We start from the raw sequence: 8,191 nt of genomic DNA on the forward strand, positions 1-8,191 counted from the left end.
TTCAAAGCAACATACAGTGTTATTAGTTATTAACCATCGTATTTTGTTTCAATTACAAGTTAACGGCACTAAACTTTATAAACACGAAATTTCAAAACTAAGATTCACACGATTTTTACAGGTGTGCATCAACCGTAAAGAGCCATGTACCGCGCCCAAGTTGCTCAACGGGTCTTTTAAAGTAGAGTCGGTGGAAAATGGAGCTTACGTCAAAATAGTCTGCAAACCGGGATTTGGAAACCCGAAGCCGTACCGAAAATGTGTGGACCAAAACTTGATTCCTTCGAAAGACATAACCCCATTTGATTGTGTAGAAAGTTAGATTGTTAGATAAGATTATATGTTTATACTTATATTTTAACAACTCAAAAAAATGTATATCTTATTATACACGAAAAAACAAACCAAAAATTCTGTTGTTAGGCCATACCTTGCCAAACCTTAGAATACACTATCAATGGTTTGACTTAGGGTCAAGAAAATTATAGATTTAGGTTAGAGCTACGGTGCCTAAGATTAAATTAATAAGATTATCTGGCCCACAACTATAAACTTAACTGCACAAAAAAAATTAGTATTTTCTAATAAATGTTACAAATGTGCTTTTGGTTTTTTCAGAGCGCTTGTTAAATGATCACTCTATAATAATATTGCAAGAGATTTTAGACTTTTTCTAAGATTTTTTTCAAAATTGTATGGCCCGAAAAGACTTTTTTTAGAAATGCTTTATCTGGTTAACCTGGGCTGCCGACTGAAAAAATCTACCACGCTTATTTTTTAAAGAATTTGTTGCATAAAGTTATAGCATTAAAAGTTACTCGCCTAAAAATAAAACTAAATATAAAAGCCTTGTATAAAATACATTCACATTTCTAAACTCCATTGTGAGAAAATCTAAATATATTAGTATAGTTTATCTTTCTACTTTAACGTCAAACTGTATGGTCTTATTATTAAACAAGCTCAAATATTAAGACGCCTAAGAAGGTATTAGTTTTACAAACTGTTAATACAATAAGTCTGAAATAAAATTTAAGATTATTAATCCTTACTAGTCTTTAAACCGTTAGAAGTTGAACAATAAAAATGTGTTTTTAAAGAAAGCGAGCAAAAGCTATAGTAGTTCGGTAACTGTATAAGTTCTTATTAACTTTTGAACAATTTTATAGTTGTTTTAGGTATACTTTTATGTAACATAATAGGAAAAATATCAATTCAAAATTTTAAATGTTATTACCAAAAAAATGTTTCACTCGCTTGAACCTAGTCAAAGAGATCATCAGTTGAATAAAATCTTATTCAAATAGAATACATGATAAATATTATTATTTTTCAGTTGTTACTTTAGCAACGTAGACTTTTTAAAACGGTTTGTAAAAAATACGAAACAAACAATCTTATTCAAATCTTGAAATATTTCAATAAGATTTTTTTTTACCAATTAAAACTGTTTGAAGTTTTAATTATTTTTTGCTGCTGTATGCAAAAACAATAATCCTTTAGAACTTATGAGTTTTATTATTCAAGTAGTGTGTTATATATTAATTATTGAACGACAAAAAACGCTCAAAAAGTTTGGTCCAAGGACCTGGTGCACGAAAAAACCTTTCGGTTATCGAGCCATACACCAGAACAGTTTAACGTCATGTCCAGGACATAATGTTATTTATACTGATTTACATATTTAATTTTAATAGATCAACATTAGTTATAAAACATATAACAAAAATAACTAATTAAAAGTAGTAAACTGTTTTTAAATTTTGTAATAAAAACCTACAAACTTACTAGTACTTTAACTAATAAAATTTTTAAAAAATATAGCAGACAATTTGCAAACTTTCTTTAATTATAAAACAATAATAAACTACCTAAAAAAGTGTTTTTTTTTTTGTTTTTTTAGTTCTTTAAGATAAACTAATCAAGTACATCATAAAACAATTTTTTTAATTAAAATTTAGTTTAATAATTAAGCAACTAAACTGCTGTAGAAAGTTAAATTCGTTAACTTGTTTGTTTCTTTTCAAAGTTAGTTTCTCTATCTTAAGAGAAATGTAGTTATAAGAGAAAATTTATAAAAACTTATTAGAACCTTAAGGTGTTAAAAACTATTAGAAATCATATCACTAAAAACATTTAACTTTTTATCACAACTATTTTTACTCCTTATGGCTAAACTTTGATTCTAAATACTAGCTTTATGTATAATAATGTTCCAAAGTTAAAGGAATGACTAGAAGAGGAATATTGCCTATTTTTTTGGCTTTTGTATGACAAATTGGTTATTAATTAACAAATTTACTCGAGCTTTGGCAATGTCTCCCCTTTTTGGGAACATTGTGTATTGCACAATTAAACTTATCTAGTAATAAGTAAAAATTTCTATAATTTTTTTACGATTATATGTAGATTTGATACTTATTCCTGAGCGAAAATATAAAATTAATATCAATATGCAAGACTGCTTTTAAAAAAACAATATTCGAATAATAAATCTGCAGTGGTTTTATATTTTGTATTTTAAAGATCATCTAAAAATTAATTAACATAAATAAATAGAAATATGGTATAGTCTTAGGAATATGCTTAAACAAAAATGTATTTGTAGATGAACCAAACTACGTCGCTATTGAGAACCGAAATTTTAAAATCCGAATCAGAAATTTAGAACATCTAACGGGTCAACTTAGAGAAAAACAAGACAACTTAACAATTGAAAATCAAAAACTACAAACTAAAAATGGTCATTTAGAAGACAAGTACAGTCAATCTGAAATTAACTATAAGAACTCGCAAAATAATAACAAGAATTTGCAAAACATCATTAAAAAATTAGAACAGAAATACAATGAAACTCGGAGCGAAGCCAAAAGACTCCAGAATGAAAAAGAAGTCTTAGAGAAAAAATATAAAAAGTGTAAGAAAGAAAATGAAACGTTGAATAATGACAACGAAAATTTTGAAAACAATTATAAAAAGTGTACAAAAGAAAGCGAAAAATTGAAAAATGATAAGGAAAAATTAGATAGAGATAATGAAAAGATTAAAAAAGAAAACAAAAAGTTAAAAGACGATAAGGAAAACTTAAAAGAAAACTACAAAACATGCCAGGTCGATTACAACAAGCTACAAAATGAAAAAGAATATTTTGAAGACAATAGTCAAAAATGTAAAAAAGAAAACGAAAAACTGACAAAAGATAAAGCAAACTTAATAGAACAGTCTATAAAAAATCTTCAAAATTGTAAAGAAAACTTCGAAGAAAAATTAAAAAATTCAAATGAAGAAAACGAAAATCTAAAGGATAACTTGAAAGACTTGTATAGTAAATATACAAACTTGCAGAAAAGAAACGATAATTTCCAAAACTTGGTGCACAACTTTACTGGAGGTTTTTATAACTTACTTTATTAAATAAACATTTTTGTTAACTAACTTAAAATTATTTTCTTAGCAGTTATTAAAATGAGTATTACGGTACACCTTGGGATTTTTTAAAGTATCGCTTAAAAAGCAAGTAAAAACTTTATTTTGATGGGAGCCTTTTAATTGTAAACTTCAGTAGAGTAATTTTATAGTAACATAAAACATATAATAAATCAAGAGCTTACTATATTTAATTTAAAAGTTGCTTCTATGCTTTAAAACTTTGCAACAATTGCTATTAAACTCAAACACTTCTATTATCAACAACTTTGGTAAATGATTACTGTTTACGAGTCTGGTCAAAAAATTTCCAGGTGAACCTTGTCTCGTTGACTTCGCAGCTCCAACTAATGGTAGTTTAAGCAATCCGACCGGAAGCATGGTGTTCAATGGACATAACGTCACTATTGAGTGTGGTCACGGGTCGGTTGCGACTGGTGAAGGAAAAAGAAGTTGCGAAGATGGGAAGTTCCCTGATTTAGAAGAACCAATAGAATGCACATCACAAAGTTTGTAATTATTTGTTACGTTGTATATATTTGCCTAGATAAATACACAAGTATCATATGGGTGATAGAATATTTGATAATTTAGATAAAACAAACGGTTTCCTAAAATTAAGTGCACCATTCGTTACCTAGTTTAAAAAAAAACTCAGGTTAAAATTAAAGCAACAATGTGCTAAGTGACAACAAAAACAAAGAGTCTAAATTGCTTTTTCTAATACTTTTGACTACATGTTAACCTGCTAAGGAACAATGTTTATTTATAGATAGTTTGTTTTTTAGAGCAAAAAATTTGTTCAGGGTTCCTTTTAAAATCAGGATGTTTACAAGTTTAAGGTATAATTGATTTTTTATTGAACGACATAAAATAAGCTCTCAAAAAGTTTAGCCCAAGGTCTTGGTGAACGAAAAAACTTTTTGGCTATCGAGTCGTACACCATGGATACAGTTAAATGTCTTGTCCGGGACAAGAATTGCCTACTTTCAAAATTATTAGGTTTATTAAATCAACAAAACTGAAAGATATCGTTTTAAACAAAATTATGCTTAACTAAAAATTATTATAACTTATAACTTAGTAAAACTATATAGCATTATAACAAAACTGATGAAATATTACGAACAACTGACCACCTTTTGTAATACCAAACAGAGTGTGACAAGCCACCGGCATTAGAAAACGGATATTCAACTCATGATGGTGAAGTTGTGTTTGAAAATGAAAAAGTCGAGTATTTTTGCAACGAAGGATACACTATGACTGATCAATCAATTTCAACTTACTATTGTCTTGATGAACATTACACACCATTTATTGATGAATCTAAGTTAAATTGTTCTAAGGGTAAGTATTGTTTTCCAAGCTAAAATTGTTTATAATTGTTTCAGAACCAATGTATAAAATATTTTTAGCTGTAATACCTTGAAAACTAGTTTAAAAATTTAATTTGTATTTAATTTATACACCTAGTACATTTTTAAACGTATTGCGTAAAGTTGTAGAAAGATTTATAGATGTATAAGTAAGTAAAAATAATTTAAAATTTTGAAAATAAAAAACATCAAGTACTATTAAAGTAAGTTAAATTGTACTGATTTATTGGTTTAATGTTAGTAATTATTGATAACTCTAACTATTAAAAAAAAATTACTTTTTTTCAATTGAATGCTTTTAAAATCAAACTGTTTACCTATTAAGAAAATATTTTTATCATAATGTTTCAATTTAAATTTTGTTGTTTTACTTTTTGTTTTAGATAACCTACACTGGTTACATATTAAAAAGTTGGTAGTAGAAAACGTTGAAGAAATACTACTTAAGACTATTAATTTTTACATTTAAATAAAGTTTTAACTATAAACAGAATACAAGTTTTTGGTTGTAAAGAAATCAACATACTGGCAAGCTGCGCGCTATTTTTGCATAGGTATTGGAATGGATCTCATTCAACATGACCAAAGATTATACTCAAAGAAAGGCAGAACGTAAGTAAATTACTTGTATATATAGAAGTCTAACAATAATTTGATTTTATTAATTTACGTTTAACATTTTTTCAGCGAGCTCATTAAAGTTTTGAGTTTGCCAGAAACACACGACTTCCACACGGGGATACAATGGGATTCTAGTGATAGAAATTGGAATGTTTGGAGGAAAGTTTCAGATAACTCGAAAGTTGAGCTGGAAGGATGGCAAAAAAATTATCCTGCAACTTTCCATGCTACTTGGAACAAATTGTTTTTTTACTCCTTCAGTGTTGAAAATAAAAATACTATTTATAACCACCCTGATCAGCTCAGATACTTCATTTGCGAATACTAACTTTATTCAAACCGAACATTTATAAATTTTCTTTAACACCAGCAACCGTCTTAAAAAAAGTAAACAGTTCAAATTATTATTTTCTAAAACCTTATTCAACTTAAGTTTAAACTAAATACAAAAATGTTTGTGTAAAACTATTGCTTGAACCTTTTTAAGCACTCAAAAACATAGTTAATTTCCTCTTACCTCTTATAAACAGTATTTTTTTTTACTAGTTACAGGCCTCTTATTATTGTCCTGGACAAGACTTTAAACGTGGTGTGCGGCTCGATAACCGAAAGGTTCTTCGTGCACCAGGTCTAAGTACCAAATATTTTGAGCGTCGTTTTTTGTCTTTCAATAAACTATAATATTAAGTAATTTTTTTTTTAATTAACTAGTAATATAATCGTTTTCCTTGTTTAATGATAAAGTAGTTTATATATTTTATAACTTATAAACTAATGTATAGCAGTTTTGGTGTTACTTTGAAATTGTTTTTTAAAACTAAATATTGATATCTTTCAAATTTGCTCTTTTTTAAAAATAAATGTTTCAGTTTACTAAAAAATAAAACTTTCTTCTTTTTTCAATATGTGTTTAACAAAAGTGTAAGATCGAAAAAAAAAAACTATACATAATGAATAATATTATAATTTATTTTAAAAACAACAATTCAAGTTGCATTTGAAATATTAAACCATAAGTACATTCGATAAAAGAGGTTTTTCAAATCTTAAAAGTGGGCAATTTGGTCAATAAATTTTGGAAGTTTTGAAGCTCGTTCTGATATCTCTCTAACTTAGCTTGATAACTATCAACAGGTTTCTAAGACAGGCGATTAAGGCTTTTCTTATAATGTAAACGAAAGGGGTTAGGGTGTGAATATCTTGGTCTTAATAGGTTCTGTGTACCTTTTTAAGTGTTAATTTTAATTTTAAACAACTTTAAAAATAATAACCACTAAGATCGTTGTCATATACTTGATTGACAGACGGATGCACGACAATTCAAACTCCGACAATTCAAATTCTAAAAAAAGAATTTAAAGGGCCACAACTTAAAAAGTAGTATATATTTGAAGAAATAAATAATAAATATGTATTTGGTCCTATTAGTATCTACAAGCCATTTTTTTGTAAAATATTAGTTATTATTTTATATATGGCTAAAATAAGTTTTAAAGCATACCTATTTTTATTATTTTTTGATATTTTAAAAAATATTTAGAATTTTACATAAATTAAAAAAATGGCTTGTAGACATCAATAAGACCAATGTACATATTTTTTATTTTTTTTCAAATATAACTACTTGTTAAGTTGTGGCCCTTTATTTTTTATTTTTAGAATTTGAATTATCTAAATTTTAATTGTCCGAATTTGAATTGTCATGTAACCTTAACAGACACTATACAACGTAATATAAAAGAATCCTAAAAGAAACTGTAATAAAAAACTACATGATTAAAAACTATCTTATCACGTTAACAACAACAATGAAAAATAAAGATTAACAATGTTTTGTTTTTCTTTACAGCTTGTTAAAAGAATGATCCCGCGAGAATATACTTCACTTAAAGTCGGTTTCTAAAGAAACTAGTTCCAAAAGATTTGAAACTAAGTAATGCAGCTGATATATTTGAGAAATCTTGAACTTTAAAACCAAAATTGAAGCTCTGATTCCTATTTTGCTCAGTAAAGTTCAAAAAACAACCTTAAAACAAAAAAACATTTTTATAAGATATTAAATAACATAGTTTTAAGTTCATTAACTTTTCTTACAAACTTAATTGACTAAGTTTATGTAACAATTTAGAATTTTTTATCATGGTAACAAAATGCTAAACACCATATTGGAATCAAAATATAACTTTGTGATAAAAAGTAACCTAATCATTTCTTATATTAAAACAGTAAGTTAAACAATCTTTATAACTAACTACGCTTTTTAAAATTTATTAAGACTAAAGTTTTCTTAACTACCTAATCAATTCTGAATTTAGTGTTTTAGGTATGTCGTTAAGTTTTAAATAGTATATAAGTGTGTATTAGTATTTATTGAAGAGTCTTAAGTAAATTTGAAATTTTGTTTTAAACTTGACGGTTTTCAACAGCACAAACTAAATTATAAACCTTTCAAAAAGTAATTAACATGTTTTCAATCACAATTTATGTTTAAATATTATAAAAGTTAATTATCTTACGTCTTAAATAACTTCAAACTAGCTGATTGAGTGAAAATTCTGTACTAAATTAGTTTTGTTACATGAAAAAAATCAACACATTCTGTTTTGTAGGAAAATTGTTTATTTTGTTAGTGTTTTTAATGATGTTATGTGTTTTTTATAATTACTTATTAAAGTTATTTTTAAAAATTATGCTTGTAAAGCATATAATTTTTTTTTTGATTTTTTCAAAGATTAAAGTAGTGATGTTTTATTATTCATTTAAAA

Source organism: Thalia democratica, chromosome 3 (assembly GCF_965202585.1).
Source record: "Thalia democratica chromosome 3, ktThaDemo2.hap1.1, whole genome shotgun sequence".
In the NCBI taxonomy this organism is placed as follows: Eukaryota; Metazoa; Chordata; class Thaliacea; order Salpida; family Salpidae; genus Thalia; species Thalia democratica.